At 41.3% G+C, this 16,662-nt stretch overlaps 1 protein-coding gene across 2 annotated transcripts in view; it reads left to right on the top strand.

Annotated features, from left to right (window-relative positions):
* The first annotated feature begins 16,272 nt into the window (after nucleotides 1–16,272).
* The window catches only part of Aftph (aftiphilin), a 63,968-nt gene continuing 63,578 nt past the window's right edge, over nucleotides 16,273–16,662 (top strand). Inside the window, exon 1 of one of the 2 annotated variants that reach the window (XM_005385699.2) lies at nucleotides 16,273–16,520. The gene's annotated coding sequence lies outside the window, so the exon portion shown is untranslated. The remainder of the gene's footprint in view (nucleotides 16,521–16,662) is intronic. The other variant, XM_005385701.2, reaches the window with a different exon arrangement.

Raw genomic sequence — 16,662 nt, 5'->3', positions numbered from 1 at the left:
CTGCAGCACCAGTTTCTGTCCCACTCCTTACCTTAACTATCTCAAATAAACTTGGCCACTATTAAAAGGAAGAAGGGGAAGGGAAGGGGAAGGGAAGGGGAAGGGAGGGGAGGGGAGGGGAAGGGAGGGGAAGGGAGGGGAGGGAAGGTAGAAGGGAAAGAAAAACCTCACGGAAAGGTGGGAAAGGCGGAGAAAAATCTCCTTTAATTTAATGCGCGTTTATACTCAGGTGAGGTAATTTGCCAGCCATCACCGTCCGCTGCATTTGTTTTGCTGCCTTCCATGACTGTCCGAGCCTTTGTCACAAGGCTCTATGTCCTCACGGATGTTACAGGGTTACATTTCACGTGGGTAAGTCTCTGTAGAAAACCCTTTTGACAACAAGGGCATTCTTATCCTTTTATAATTGACAACAGACAAATCTGTACCTTGATGGATATCAGAGCACAGACAAATTTATTCTAATTTGAGACTTTCATGACCACCTCAGTAGTCAGCTACAAAGGCTTCTTGTTTAGTTCATTAGGTCTTCATTTTGGCTTCCTTATCAGCAAAGAGCAGAACACCAACAACGTAACACTGAGTAAACAAAATCTTCTCTTTTTTTTTTTTTTGTCTGTTTGAGACAGGGTTTCGCTATGCAGTTCAGGCTGCCTAGAACTCACTTTGTAGCCCAGATTGGCCTCTAACTCCCAGAAATCCTCCTGCCTCAGCCTTCTAAGTGATGGGATTATAGGTGTGTGCCACTACCACCCCCTAACAAAATCTTTCAGATACAACAAATTTCTTTCAGATTCCATTTCACATAAACTGACACCTTTCTTAAGGCAAAATATACTGCTGGGTTTTGTTGTTGTGATTTCAAATTCAAATATCATTTTTTCTGCATTTTCCAAATTGTTTATAACAAGCCAGGTGTAGTGGCTCACACCTGTAATCCCAGCACTTGGGAGGCTGAGGCAGGAGCATCACTGCAAGTTCGAGGCCAGCCTGGACTACATAGTGAGACCCTGTCTCAAAAAAGGAAAAAGAAAACAACAACAACAAATTGTTTATAATAGATATTTTCATTTACAGCCCCAAAAATATTTTAAAATATAATGCAGACTAATAATAAACAGCTGCATTTTTAACATTTCAGTCCCTATTTCCTTCTCTGATTCTGTATCTTCCCAAAAAAGAATCAAAATTGTCTCCTCTGATTCAAGGTAGGTCACTGTTGGTGGCTGGGTCTGCCTACATGGACTGATAGCAGATGTTGACATCTTCAGGGGAACCACATCCTCTCAGCGGTTTCCACCATTTGTGGAAGAAGGTAACTCAGTCAGTGCTGCCCTTGCCTGAAGCCCCTGCTCTTCTGAGGCCACAGTGTGCTTATTTCCTCAGTATGCTTCTGCTCCAACAAAAGACAGAATGTGAAGTATCCAAAAAGTATATCGCTCAGTCAGGGGCCAGTTGGACAGAGATCCATAGGAGACACTTAACCCAGACAGCCAGTTACTATGGTCCTGGAGGAGCTGAGATGCCAAGCAAGGGTTAAGGATGCAACCCAGGAATTAGCAACAGCGGAAGTGATGATTTTGAGGCAGCTGGCATCACACAGAGAGAGGGACTGTCTTGTGGGCATGAATGAAGCACAGACTCTGCTGGAGAGGACACTCGGAGCACAGAAATGAGATGGAAAAGATAGCTTTCTCCCTTCCCGAAGTTTTGTCAGTATTTTTTTTCTTTCTTCAGTACTCAAAATTGAAGCCAGGGCCTTCACACTGAGATACAGCCCTCCCAAGCCCTTTTTTTACATTTTGAGACAGGCCTCCCTAAGTCACTAATTTGCCCAGGCTGAGCTCAAACTTATGAGATCCTCTTGCCTCAGCCTCCTTGAGTGCTGGAACAGCAGGTACACGTACCACCACACCTGGCTAAGATTTAGGCTTTAAATTTTAATGTAGCGAGACTTAGCAATCTTTTCTTCTGTGGCTTATTCTTCTTATGATTTATTCTAGAAATACTTCCTTATGAAGTCATAAATGCATTCTGTTTTGGGGGTTTTTTTTGTTTTTTTGGTTTTTTGGTTTTTCTCCCGTACCGGGAACCGAACTCATGACCTTGTGTTTGCCAGGCAGGCACTTTGCAGCTGAGCTAAATCCCCAGCCCCCATAAATGCATTCTGTATTTTCCTAAACTTTAAATTTTTCGCTTTGTACATACAGCTTTTTAATCCACCCAGAATTTCTCATCTATTTCAAAGTGTGATTCTAGTTTTATGTTTGAATGAAAAGTTCAAATAACTCATTTTTCCTGTGCCATTGATCCCTTTTCCATTCTTTCATCACTGATCTACAATGACCATGGCGTCATTCATCAAATCTCTGTATTTATGCAGCTCTATTCCTGGGCACACTCATCTAGTGTATTGGTTCACTTTTGCATTCCTGAGCTGATACATATTACATAGAATTTATTATATAATAAATTTAGATTATTTAGATTTATTAGATTTATTCCTAACAATCAGATTTATTCCTAATAATTTTTGTACTTTTGTTCTACATATACATGTGTGTTATACTTTTCTCATTGTTGGTTATGTATATGAATGCAAAAATTAACTTTAATCTTTAATGTAAGATCCAAAAATCTTGCTACACTTTAATAACTTGTCTGTAGAATATTTGAGATTTTCTTACAGCCATTCATATCATCTATGTGTTGCTGTTGTTATTGTTTTTCCAGGGCTGGGGATCAAACCCAGGGCTGTCATGTGTGCTGAGCAAGTGCTCTGCTGCTGTGCTATATCTCCAGCCCCTATGTTTTCTGGGTTTTAAATTTTTGTTCTTTTGGTTTTTTGAGACAAGGTCTCACTATGTAGCCCAGACTGGCCTTAAACTCATAATCCTCCTGACTCAACCACCTGAGTGCTGGGATGACAGGTGTACACCATAATGCCTGGCTTGGTTGGTTTTTTTCCCTCAATATCTATAATTTCATTTTCTTACCATGCTCATAGAGCCTCCAGTGCAAGGCAGAATAGACAAGTTAGCAAACATCTTTGTTTTCTTCTTGGCTGTAAAGAAACCACCTCTAAAACATTATCATTAAACTTAATTTGTAGTAGGTTTTTAGGAAACCTCAGTTTTATATTCTTCCTCAGCAAAGGTATCATGGTTTGTGTCTAGATGTCCCCCTAAAGTTTCATGCAGTCATGGGGTGGGCTTCTAGAGTTTTTGATTGATCCATGGTTCAATGCTGGGATTATGGGTGTGAGTGCTACATCCACCCTGGGGTGGGTAGTTTGCATACAATATAAGGGAGGGAAAGAGGCTTGCTTACTGCTCCCTGTTTTTGCTCTTGCTGCTTTTGTTATTTTCTTTTGTTATTTTGTTATTTCCCTGAACTGTTGCCCTCTGCCATGTGCCACTCTGCCTTGGAACCAGCCAAGTATGGACTGAACCTCCACAAACTATGAGCTAAACAAACCTTTCCTTCCTTAATTTTGGGCATCAAGTATTTTCTCAGCAATGAGAGAAAAGTAACTGAGACAGAAGGGTTCTCCATTCTTACTCCCATTAACATCTGGGGATGACTGAGCTCCGGTAGTAGGACCCGTGCTGGCCACATATATGCAAGATTAATCAGAATGTCAGTTAATTACTTTCTAACAGAAAAGATAAATATTAAGTGGCCCAGGTGCTGGTGTTTTATATTCAGCACTTCATGTCTGTAGACAAGCTTTCTGAAAAATCAAATTATCCCAGAAGTTAGCTTGGGGTGGAGAAGAGTTCACTGGAATGTCATCAAGCTGTGGCAGTTCACTGCCTCCTTTTCCATGGGAGGAAACGAGCAGTTTACTCAAAGAGCTGTAAGCCAAGGTCCCTCTCCCATGAACAAGACAGTAACACTATGTTTACTTCTACTCTAGTTTCCAAGTGTATACTGTAGCTAACTCTTTTTCTGAGTGATATGTTCTGTGACATATTTGTACTTACTATATTAAGACCTACTGTGACTCTTTTGAGGATAACTTCATGTTTTTCTGCTTTGATCCATAGCATGTTGATTATATAATTTGACACTCATAAGGCACTTTTTATTTCTAAGTTTTAGAAGTTGGAGCATAAATCATCCAAACTCTGCACACCCTTTGATCCTGCAGTCCCAGTTCTGGAAAGCCAATGGCACAAGTCCTCAAAGGTACACCACAAGGAATTCTACAGTGCTGTTTGTAATATCCAACAGGGGACTGGTTAGCTAATTAGGCATTACCATTCAGTGAAATACAGCACCACTGCAGAGGCTAGAATAGATTTTTATATATTTATATTGGAAAGGAATTAAACACATTTCCAGGGGAAAAGAAGTAGGTCATAAAATAACAATTATAGTATTGTCCTCCTGTAATTGTTAAAAATGTGTGTGTTTGTATAGGCAACAAGGACTATTAGCATGCACACATGTATTTACGTGTTTTCAAGGTGCTTATATTGACCTTGTTGAATGGGGAAACTGTGGAATGGGGGTAGGAGACACTTTCTCTTTTTCTGTATTGTTCTCTATTATAATGTTTTGTAACAAGAGGTATTTCTTGGCTGTCTGCATTATTTGTTTTGTTTTGTTTTCTTTTTGTCTTTTCTTCCGGTACCAGGAATCAAACTCACGACCTTGCGCTTGCCAGGCAAGCACTTTGCCACTGAGCTAAACCCCCAGCTCCTGTCTGCATTATTTTTATACTTATTTATTGGTACTGGGAATCAAACTCAGGACCTTGAGCTTGCCAGGCAGGTGCTGTGCCATTGAGCTATATCCCTGGACTCTGCATCATTTTTAATTATGTAATTTTCAAGTATAAAAAATTACAAGTAGATGTTGTGAGAATATAGGTGATGTCAGATTTGGAATTGAAAAACAAATGTTTGCTATTCTGAGGAATTGCACTGTGGAAAGGAAGAAAATGGTTCACCAGTCAGGGGTGAGGAACCACCATCCCCAGATCCTGAGTATGTGGAGATTACAGCTTCTCTTTCATACCTGATTCAAGAGTATACAACTGAAGATTCAACCCTTTGTCATCCTTCCACTCTCAGAATTACTTTGCAAACCATGGGTAAGGAAGGACATTGTGACACATGAAATGCTGACCCAAACAGAGGGCCTGCTGGGAAAACATAAGTTGTGCATCTTTGACAAATACCCAAAGTGGAGGGTAAATGGAACAACTGCATTCCCTCCTCCAGAATCAGCATTAATGGAGGACATGGGGACCATTACTCACACATTAACAAACTTCACTGTTCCCCTTAAATCCTTTCCCAGAGATGAGCCCAACCTCCTAACTCCTATTGCCCCTTCTGGCAAACTCTGTTATGCTGAAGCTTAGTGTGCAATACTCCTCATGTATGTTTCTAGCTTCTGTATTGTAAAATTGCTTATGTTTTGCTTCATGACTAAATTTGTAGGCACTTTTATGCTATGTGTATCTTTTAGCAATTTGCTTTCTTTTTGTTTGTGTTTGTTTTTTTCTAAATGAGTTTTCACTCTGGTTCCTAGGCTGGCCTCAAACTTCTGAGCTACAGTGATCCTCCTGCCTCAGCCTCCAGAGTAGCTGGAACTACATACGTGCACTACAATGCCTGTCTTCTGGCTGTCTTTCTCAGTCCTCCTTGTTTTTTTTAGGTTATCAGTGTTTATGTAGATATAGTTTATTCATGTTAAGTATTAAACACATTCCATTTACCCATCACCATTCAGGTGAACAGGTAGATTGCATTCATTATGTTTCTGTTATAAACAGAGCTGCAATAAACACTCTTGTGCTTGTTCCTTATACACAAGTGATAAAATTGTTCATGGGAGTTAGTGGCAAAGATATTTTCTGAACCTCTTCATAATGCATAACCGGTACTAAAACATTTAAATTAATGTCTCTATTTTCTATAAATATACATGATCTTCAATGTCTCTGGATATGCATGGTTGGGTCTGTGAACCTAACCTTATGTGGAGAGACAGCAAAACAAGAACTAAAGACCCTTGGGCCTGAAAAAGAGAAGTGAGACTTTATGGTGTTATCTGATCCTTGCTTGTCTTTCTATATGTGCATTTTAGCTACTGAACTAAACCATGTGCCTCTTGTCAGAAGTATAGTAACCCTGTATTGGACTTCTCAGAGTTCCCAGCACCTAGGACAGTGTCCTGTATGTAGTGTAACCTTTTGCTTCTCAGAGTGTACCTCAAACCAGCACCATTGGCATCACCTGGGGGCTTACTAGAAACACAGAATCTTAGATCACTTCCCAACCTACTGAGTCGAGTTCTGCATTTGAACAAGATACCCAGGTGATACTAAAATCTGAGTAGCACTAGTATAAACTGGTTGGTCCCTGGACCTTACCAACATGTGTGCTTAATTTTGGTTGTGTTTATGTCAATATCTCATATTCTCTGATCTTATTTTTATTTGCTCTCAATAATTTTAACTATCATGGTGCTATATGGTACGTGTTATCCAGTGTGCATTGGGCATGGAAAAAGAACATTTTCATACTGAGGAGTTAGAATACTGTCTCAAAGAAGGTGATATCTAAGCAAGTCATATAGGACTTGTAGCCATTAACCAGGTAGAAAAGGAAAAAATGGTCTAGGGAAAAGGAATCAAGTGAGAAAATACATGCATGCTTGAAAAACGTTTAGGGAATTTCATGTAATTGAATGCACATGAAAAGTAATACAACAGGAAGCTGAGAGAAAACTATGAAAGCTCTTGTTTACTAACCAAAAGAGTTCTGTTTTTATCATGCAGGCAGGCTGGGGGAACTAGTGAAGTATTTTTGGTGATAAATGACACAGCTGAAATTGTAATATAGTTAATGACTCTGGAAGTAATTTTGAGGTTGAAGTTGGTGGAAGCTGGACTGCATAAGACCATAGCAGATGGAAAGTGGCCAGCATGTCCAGGTGACCCATAGACCAGTAATTCACAGCATCTCTCTTAACAAAGGGAGTGTTGAGAAATATTCTGCCAGAGTATTGCCCTTCCTGGATAATATACTTGGAATCTGCACTACTGCAGATCTAGATTGCTGATCTGTGATGAAGCTGGCATGAGTGAACTTCAGAAACTCTTCTTTACATTGAGTGTTACAGGTATGAATAACTGGGATCCTCTTGCTGAGATGCTTTGGTAAGATCAGTGCTTTAATTTTTCAGGATGGTATGAACACGTTTCCATGGCTGGAAACAGACTTAACACTGCTGCTGCTCTGAGACACATGTGCTCATTCCTTCAGTAACCATCTGAGCATTATCCGTGCATGAGACCGATGGAAGGTTAAAAACAACATGGCAAGCTCAGAAAAGCTCCCAGCAATGAAAACCACTGAACTCCACGCCCCAGTGTTAGGATTTCATAGGTTCTCTTTTACACCTGCATGTGACCCAAGATTCTGCCTCACTTCAAGACCTGCTTTGTGAAACACAGGGAAGAACGACCTGCAACACCTGGAACATGGGTCTACTCCAGCTCAGGAGTCCTGAGGTCTGCAGTATGGAGAAGTACGCCATCCTGTCTTAGCAAAACTTACCTATCTCAACTCCATGCAGCTAATTGGGTCTCTCTTTTTTCAGCCTTCAGTACCATGGAATAACCACAATAATAGAAACAGCAGCTAACATTTGCTGGCCCTGATCCAGGCATCATGGTGCATGCCATAATCTCAGCTCTTCGGAGGCTGAGGCAGGAGGATCTCTGTGAGTTTAAGGCCAGCCTGGGCTACATAGTGAATTCAAGACCAGCCTGAACTGCATAGTGAGACCCTGTTTCAAAAAAATATTTTTTTTTTGCTGCTACTATATCCTAATCTCTGCATCCAACAATTTATAACATCTCACCTAGACCTCAAATAGATCCATGGGGATCATATAGATCTTAGAGGGAAGTGTTTTTAATTTTTTTTTTTTGTTCAGAGACTCAAACTCGGGACCTTGTACTTGCCAGGCAGGTGCTGCGCCACTGAGCTAAATCCCCAGCCCTGAGAATTGTTTTTAATAACTGCTTTATTGAGGTACAGAACATGCAGAAAAGCCACACAAACGTAGATAAAAACTTTGCATGCATCTGGTAATAGGCTACTCCATCTTGCAGGATGGAGCACCTTATCCATCCTTATGCCTGCAAAGCATCTGGACATAGGGGGCTGGGGATTTAGCTCTGAGGCACAGTGCCTATCCAGCAAGTGCAAGGTCGTGAGTTCAATCCCCAGCCCCAGAAAAAAACCAAAAAAAAAAAAAAAAAAAAAAAAAAAAAAGAGACTGGACATAGCAGGTAATGTTTAAGTGGTTAAATAATCAGCTAATAGCCAAAAGAAAACAAACAGCCTTTATCTTAATTGTTCTCAATGTTTAGTACATGTCTCTAAGACACACGGAACTCTGAATAACACAGCTACCAATCCCCATGCCTAGATAATCTGATATACTAGACAAATCCAGGTTTAATAACTGAATTTTTGATCATACAAAATTTTCACTCACGTTTAACACCATGCTGTTCTCAAATAAGAACATATTTGCTATGGTTTCACCAAATCATAACGCCAAAAGTACCATGATTGTATCTGTCATCTTTTTACTTCTAAAATGACTTTTCTTACACAATGCTTCTTCCCAAATAGTTAAAGTAATCTAAGGACCATCATCTAAATGGATTTTTAAAACTCACACTTTCAACATTTTTACATTAAAAAAAAAATCACTGGAATGACAATGAAAATTCTTGTGGAAGTGCATAAAAGGGGAACATTACTAGGCTGAGAAGGAAGTCATTAATATTATACAGAAAGCAGACATTTCCAAAGAATTTACAGTGGTGTTTTATAAAAGCAATGCTCTAAAATGTGCTCTATTTTTATTGTCAGTAGAACCTTCTTGATGTTCTATTATGACAAGAACATAAATGATTTTTAAAACTTTGAAATGATGCCCATTTGCTTTACTGTTTTAAACATACCAAATATATCATCTACTTCATTCATTCAATTCCTTAATCCTCCAGCAAATGTTAGATGAGCACTAATCTTCACACTAGAATCTAGAAAATGTAGTTCTTTTCTTTAAAGTTATCAGTTGAGTGGTGTAGTCATTTTGGGAAATAAGAAATTACAATGGGTGAAACCAATCTTGTAGAAATTCACAAGGTACTACAGAGATTTTGAAGAGACATCTAAGGGGAGTGATTCTTTAACTTTGAATTTCATCTAAAAGGAAAAACAGGAGGCAGCTAGTTTAAGAGAAGTAGCTACCAGAGTTCTTAGTCACAAGCAACAGAAATCAACATTGTCTGATGAAGCAGAAAGGAAACTTGCTAAAGTAATGTTAAGTAGCTCACAGAATTCCCTACATAACTTGAAAAACTCAGGGGCCACACAGCCAGAAACATCTCCAAAAATCGTATCAGAGATCTAGTCTAGTGAGAATGCTGCTGATGCTGGTTTAGCCAGTACCACCCACACTGGATGTTAAACAGCAACCAGCCCCAGCTGCCTCAGAAGCTTAGCCTTACTGCAGCTGCTAACATCAGTGTCAGAGGAAAGTTCTCTGTGGTTCTTGCTTGTATGTGTCATTAGCTCCTAGATCAAAATCTGGGGCAGAGACACCCGATCAGCCTAGAAGAGGTCACATGGCTAGAGCTAACTGCAAGGGATGCTAGAAAAGTAGGTATCTGCCAGTTTTCACATCTATTTGTGTGTAAAAAACCACCTTCATGACTTAAACCATCAACGACCACTATTCTGTCTCAATATTCTGTAGACTGACTCGGCTCAACTTCATAGTTTTGCTGTTTTTTGTTTTTGTTTTTGTTTTGAGACAGGGCCTCACTCTGCAGTTCAGGCTGGCCTTGAACTCACTTTGTAGCCCAGGCTGGTCTCGAATTCACAATGATCCTCCTGCCTCAGCCTCCCAAGTGCTGGGATTACAAAAGTCTGCCACCATGTCCAGCTTTTCTGCTGAGTTTGAAATCATCTGAAGTGAAGACTCGTGTGACTGGGATGCCAAAGATGGTTCGCTCAAGTGGATGGCTATTGGCTGGGAGCTCAACTAATACAGGTTGATTCTCCACCACGCAGCCTCCACTTGAGGATGGTTCACATTTTAGATAGTGTCTCCAAGAGGGAGTATACCAAGCAATAAAGTCAGAAGCTTCATATATCTTACTGCTTAGCCTTGGAAATTACACAGCACCATTTGCACCTACTCTATTAGTCTAAACAAGCCAGAGGCTGGCATATACTCATGAAAAACACAAATAAGCTTCCTTTTACAATGAAGTAGCGCAAAAGTTGAAGCTAATTTTACCATCCCGGCATTTTCAGCTTTTATACTGGGAGGGTTCTGCCTCCAACCTAGACTCATAAGTTGGAAATCTTTCCAAGCATAAGAAACGGGATCTGGGTCACTGAAAAGTTAATTGTAAGAATCAAGAAGAAGGGTGTTCCAATCAGCAGAAACAGTATTTGAAAGTATAGAGAGGGCTTGAGCTGGCACTGCCACTTAAATGGTGCATTGTTCATGATAATGTAAGTCCTGATGTTGTCATGCTAATACTGCATTAGAACTGCTCCTTGTCGAGTAGAGTTGTAATTCTACTGTATTTGTGCATATTAGAGGCTTTAAACTAATCACCATTGATTCAGAAGTTGCCATCCTTGTTTGTTTTCTTCTTTCTACATCTTTAGAACCCTTGTCAAGATCACTGTTTACAAGATCTGCTTCAGGGTGGGGAATATGTATTTGACAAAGATTGGCTAGGGACTGCAATGATCTGGAAATAAATAAATGTAGATCTCATCTGTCCACTCAGGTATTTTTAATAGTCTTGTATTTTATTTCTCATTATGAAAATATTTAAAGTAGCAGAAAAATAGAAATAATAGTAACATAGACATCAATATATGTACCATCTAGGTGCAATTTAATAGTTGCTAGCATTTTGCAATAGTTGCTTTAACCCTATGTATATTTATTTTCCTGGACCATTTGAAAATAAATTATGGATATGACACTACAGGCATGTCTAAAAAAGTAAATATATTCATATATGTCCATAATTTTATTATTACATCTAAAATATTAACAATAAATTCCCAAGAAGTGCCAGTCTATGTTCACATTTCCTCAATTATACTCCAAATAGCTTTAATAATGACTTATTCAAATAAGGATCCTATCAAGAGCCATACACTATTTTTGTTATTTCTTTTAAGTCTCTTTTTACTGTAGAAACTTTAGTGGCCTCTATTGAAGAGACCAAGTACTTCGTTTTGTAGAATAACCCATGTATTATATTTACATGATTATTTCCTTGAGGTCCTGTCTAACTTGTTCCTCCAGTATTTCCTGTAAACTGGAGGCTAGATTTATAGACTTATGTAGATTCAGTTTGGATATAGTCAGCAAGAATACCGTACACCTCTGTGATCTGTGTATTTCATCTGTGATCTGTGTACTTTGCCTTGCATCATATCAGGACACCCTTTGTGTCTAGTTGCCTTTGTCTTTCAGTTTTGGCGGGGGAAGGAGCAAAAATAATGTACACCAAACTGGATGGGGCAAAATAATCTACAAGGTCACAAAAAGACTAAAGGTATGAAGAGAAGTGATCCCCTGCCTGAGGCAAGAGGTGGCAGTGGGATAGGGGCGGGTTCTATCTGTTTCTAGCCCTTAGTTGTGGGTAGACTCGCTCACCTAAGAGGAGAGACTTGATAGAATTAAGGAAGGGATGCAATGCGCCTGCCCACTGTGAGAACAAGGTGCTTCTACCCCAGAGAGAAAGAAACTCCCCAAGTAGTCTCTGCACAGGTCTCCCTTTTGGGGAGCTAGGCAAAGTCTGACTTGATTTCCTAATAGGAAAAGCAATAACAAGATATATTTCATGAGACCTCCAAAGGTGTAGGAATTTAGGGTGTACTTAAATGGGTCCGGAGGCCACAGCACTGAAATTATTGTCTCTGGCAGCGCTAACATACTGAAGGAGGCCAAAATGGCAGCAGGGAGTCTTACATTGATGATCTTGGAAAAGCCCATGCAGTGGTGTGGCTACTGGAGTGATTTTAAGTCTGAGGGAGTAGTGGCAGACACCTGAAGGACCCAGGATTAGTGGTCCCAGTGGACAGAATTAGCAGAAATAACAGCAGCTTCAAAATGGCCTGGAGTAGGGTTTCTCAAATGCATCACTACTGCCATTTTGGGCTGGATAATTCTTTGGTGTGAGGGGCTGTCCTTTGTATGAAAATTAGAGGTCTCCCTTGCCTCTACCTCCTAGAGGCCATTCACACCCCCACCTCTATGACAATCCAAAGTGTATCTAGACATTGCCAAATGTCACATGATAGTGGGAGGGGAGTTATATTAAAATCTCCTCCAGTTGAGAATCAGTGGTCTGAGGGAAGGGTCAATTAGTGACAGTGGGGTTTTCCATTAAGGGACTATAACATCTGGCTTCATGTTGGACTATTATATATATATTAGTTCATCTCCTTTGGAGAGCATCTCTGTGAAGTAGGGACACTGTCTTGATTTTCCCAGTTGAGGAAAATTCTTAACAAGGTTTGATGCTGTTACTGAGGTTTAGACCTGGTCTGTACCACTTACAGCGAATTTTCTGTTCATATACCAAGCAAGCATCCCAGCCCTGCTGCAGCAGCAAAATGTGAGGGACAGTCGGGAAGCTGTCCCAGCTCATGAGGGAAGAGCTTCCAGCTCAGCAACACAGATCCCGTTAAGCGTTTCCACAGGAAACAGGGCAATTCTGTTGGTGATTTCAATGGGGCCACTGTTATCAATGAACACTTGGAGAAGGGATAGCCATGAGCATAGCTTTGGAGTTGGAGGAACATGTTAAAGATACTGAACAAAAAGTGGTGGGCCCCTCAGGAATAACAATGGGAGAACTCTCGCTAAGTTTTCAAAGTAGGGTAAGATCCTAGTTAGGCTCCAAAGAAGGCTGAGAGGGTCCAGGAGGTACAGCAGGGGAACAGCGCCTACACAAGCCATACTTCCCTGGAACAGCATAAGGTTGAGAGAAGTGTGCTCTGAATGCCCCCAGGAAGGAAGGGCTGGAGCTGTGGAGGGCACTGGGTGTCGAGCAGCCTGGAGAAGTAGCTCTCGGCAGAACCCATCTGATACACTGGGGCAGACACGTACCTGTGACAAAGCGTATCCCAACTCTTCAAATGGATCTTCCTCCTCTCTGAACCCCAGTTACTATCATTGTCAGTCCTAGGCTGCTCATCATTTAATTGTTCTACATTTGATAGAATCGGAGTTTCAAGGTGGTGATTGTTTCAGGTATTTTGCTCTTGTCTTTCTAACTAGACTGTACCCTTGTCTTCATAAGCAAGAATCAGTAGTTTCTTTACAATAGTCCCTCAGCACAGTGCTGAATGCATAAAGGTGTCCAGTTAAACGTTAAATGCCAAAGACAAATTACAGAAATAATCCAGAATAGAATCATAAACTGATATTATACCTAGATAACTATAAAACCATTGAGATATGATAAATAGCAATGTATCAAGAAAGATATTGACAATTATATTAAAATAGTTTTTTCTGGAAATATCCATTCCTCTGATTTAAGAGTGTCATTTATTGAAGAAACATTCATTGTCATCAATCATGTGCCAGGCCATGCTCTTGATAAGGGAATATAGAACTGAATAAGAGGAAGGGTGTGTGGCACATGCCTATAATCCCAGCACTTGGGAAGCTGAGGCAGGAGGATCGCCTCAAGTTTAAGGCCAGCCTGGACTACACAGAGAGTTCAGGGCAAGCCAGAGCTACAAAGTGACAGCCTGTCTCAAAAACAAAAAAGATATTAAACTAGAAATAAACTTAACAAATGATAGTTGGTCATTTTTTTCTTGATGTCAAATCTCAGGTAATACATTATACCTCATTATTATTATTATTATTATTATTATTTTGACCAGGGTCTCATTATGTCGTTCAGGCTGGCCTTGAACTCTTGGTGATCCTCCTGACTCAGCCTCCTGAGTGCTGGAATTACAGCCATGTGCCACCATGCCAGGCTATATCTCATGTTTAAAAAGTAAACAACTATAATATCATTGGCTCCAAAAGCAGTGAATTTTAATATGAATATTTCCCACAAATTTATTATCTTAAAAATATTCACAAACTTTCCTTTTAGAATACAATTTTATAAACATTAGAGTTCTGTCTTCAGAATTATGTATACAAATACCAATAACAGCTTGGTTAATTATACTCACCAGTCAGTTGGCCAAACAGCTATTCAATGTCTATAGACAAAGTCAGAAGCTGATTTTTGAACTGTTGTTGTTAAGTGAATTTATCTGATTAAAACCATCATTTTGTAATCAAATATTATATATGAAATCAGGAAGATATTTTCCCAAAAGTGAGGTTTTCGTTTTGGTGTTTTGATGTTCAAATTCATCATTTTAAATCTTTTAAATGTACTAATATTTTAATTTCATTATTTAAACGTTTCCGTACCGTAGGATCTGCTTTAGGATCTTGTCATATGTTTATTCCAGTATTTCTGTTTCGTAGAGCTATCAAATGAAAATAAGTATGTGTTCGTTTAAAATCAATTTGTGGTGTAGCCGGGCGTGGTGGCGCACGCCTGTAATCCCAGCATGAGGGAGGCTGAGGCAGGAGGGTCGTTTTGAGTTTGAGACCAGCCTAGGCTACACAGTGAGCTCAAGGCCAGTTTGAACTGCAGTGAGACCCTGCCTCAGAAAAACAAAAAGCAAAAAAACTAAAATCAATTTGTGTCCTAAATTTTATGCAAGCACTCACGCACAAATATTTTTGTTTCTTTCTGGTCAGTAGGCATTTATACAGTAGTTACACATACACTTCTCAAAAAATTTTGCGCACCAACCAAGCCAGCAGGGGGCGAAATACAATAGGAATACGTAAATTTGACAAGCCATACAGATTTTTCTCACTTTGGTGACTGAGCAGTAACAAAAAATCCAGCATCATCACAAAGCAATTGGTACTACAATTTAAAGTGATGCAGTCTCTGTATATTTTACCGCGATTGAGATGTAAAGAGACAAATCGGGTCTGCTTCTGTGCTCTAGTTAATCTGTCGAGGACGTCGCAGAGGCGGGATAAACCGTGATGAACTGCTATTGTCCTTATCGTTCCTCTGATTTATGTAATTCCTCTTCAAAGGGGTGGACGCTTTTCTGCGGCCGAAGGGTGTTTTCCATCCTTGTTTCTTTGTAGATCTGCTGAGCTCTGCTCTTTGGGAACTATTTTAAATTATTCAAATTATTGATGCAGAGGTTTGGCAAATGCGGGCAAAATGAGGACCTGGCAGGACTCCTGATTTGTGGGGTAGAAGCCTCGGATCAGTTTCTCAGACAGTAATAATAATGGGGTAGTCTTCTAGTGTGATTTTTACAGTGGCTGGTGTCACGGGCAGCGGGTAGAACACATGGGAACAACTGCTCCGGACCAACGATGGAAACACACTGCGTTACGATCTTTGTTAGAGAAAAGTGTTTAAATGCTGAAGTTAATTTGAAGGACAATAAACAAACACCACCATCTCCACCCGTTAGCAAAATTCCAGTTTATTATTTGTATTGTGTCGAAGATGATTTGCTAGTTTGGATGTTGCTTTCTCATCTTAATTTTGATGTGTGACAATCACTTCTTTGTCATTTGTTGTCAGTTTCCTGTTCTGTTGGTTTTCATAAAAAAAAAAAAAAAAAGAGGAAGCGACTTAGGCTGTAAATGAGAAAGTCGTTTGGGGGCGAAAAGGGCAAGCTGCTGAATGTTGCTCAAGGGTTTTTTCGGTGTAAAAGATCTGGCTGTATATCTCTAAACCTATAATCTTATTTGGAAAGCGAAAGATTCAGCTCAGCTCTGAACAGAACGTTAAGCGGAGAGGAGGGCTTGTCCCTCGCCTGGAGCACCGCCTCAGCGGGCGGTGGAGGGCGGACTTATGTCCTCCACTCTACGTAGACTGTGGCAAGTAAAAGGAAAGGGCAGTTTGCCCGCACCTAAAATGGCGGCCGGTGCTTGGCGCCACAGCGCCTGCGCGGGGGTGAGCGTTCTGTGACACTGACTCCCCTAGTGTCCTCTTCCACCCGCTGCACCCACCAGCACCCGGCCCCGACCTAGCTACCTGCGCCCGGAAGTGACGTATCAGCGGCAGCGGTTCCCCCGTTGCATGATGGGAGAGTGTGTGGAGTGGGCGGGGGGTCTCCGCGGAGGAGGAGGTGGAGGCGGCCGCGGCGACGGCGGCGGCGGCGGCGGCGGAAGAGGGCGGAGGGTACTGGGATGGGGGTCCCGCTGTAGTGCTGAAACTCGGGGTGGGCGTCCATGCCGCTGCTGCACTGACAGGCCCCGGAGCAGCCTGCCTTCCGCTGCCGCTGCCTCGGAATAGCCGGTCCTTCCCCGGGGAGCCAGTTCCTCCCCGGGCCCCTGAGCCATGCCCAACGCGGCCGCCCCGGACGAGCCAGGTAAGCGCTGCCGCTGCGCTCCCTCGGCCGCTCGGGGGAAGAGGGTCGGAGACCCGGCCCGCCGCCAGCCGTCGTGCTGGCCTGAAGCACCTGCCCGCCGCGGACCCGGGGCTGTGGGACCGCGCCGGCTCTGCGGGCCTGC

The sequence above is a fragment of the Chinchilla lanigera genome, unplaced genomic scaffold (assembly GCF_000276665.1).
Source record: "Chinchilla lanigera isolate Chin_1 unplaced genomic scaffold, ChiLan1.0 scaffold00023, whole genome shotgun sequence".
Classification (NCBI taxonomy): domain Eukaryota; kingdom Metazoa; phylum Chordata; class Mammalia; order Rodentia; family Chinchillidae; genus Chinchilla; species Chinchilla lanigera.
This window is presented reverse-complemented; position numbering and strand designations above follow the sequence as displayed.